Source organism: Asparagus officinalis, chromosome 5 (assembly GCF_001876935.1).
Source record: "Asparagus officinalis chromosome 5, Aspof.V1, whole genome shotgun sequence".
Classification (NCBI taxonomy): Eukaryota; Viridiplantae; Streptophyta; class Magnoliopsida; order Asparagales; family Asparagaceae; genus Asparagus; species Asparagus officinalis.
The window spans coordinates 1,050,755-1,051,292 of record NC_033798.1 but is presented as its reverse complement, the minus strand read 5'-3'; the positions used below and the strand labels follow the sequence as shown (position 1 = coordinate 1,051,292).

The 538-nt window shown below is 43.3% G+C and overlaps 1 protein-coding gene across 1 annotated transcript in view; it reads right to left on the bottom strand.

The window, feature by feature from the left end:
• LOC109843976 overlaps positions 1 to 538 on the bottom strand; it is a 6,241-nt gene that overhangs the window by 1,150 nt on the left and 4,553 nt on the right. The window lies entirely within an intron of this gene.

Below are 538 nucleotides of genomic sequence, written 5' to 3'. Positions count from 1 at the left end.
ACGGGGACGGTGCTGGGGAGCCTGCTGCTTGTGTGGTGGTGACGTTGAGTGTTGTGATTGTGAGGGAAATGGCTAAGGATAAGGACAAAATGTTGGAAGGTTTGTTCATGTTTTTTTCTGGAAGTTGTATCATCAGTCCCTTTTTCTCGAAGGGCTGAGGGGGGTACATATAGAGAAAATACGCAGGGGTTACGTAGCTATCGATATTGGGTGGCGCTATAGGTAAAAAATCTCAAGTGACGCTCATGCACTGTAGCAAGAGAGGAGTTTGGCTAGTGATGTGACCCCGAGGGTATGCCTGTATCATTTCTTGTCGATATTATAGGCTTGATGTGAGCTTAACCAGAGCTTAGTCAAATGCGAATGGTCCCACAATTTCATTGTTGGTGACTTGAGTGGAAAGGAACGAAAATGATCTATGTTCTATATCTAAAAACTCTTCCCCTGAAAACGCCAAGTGGCAAGTCCTTATTAATCTCTCTTTGCAAGTGCCACTTGTCAAGTTTCTGCAAAAGTTCTCCATATTAAATCTATTTAC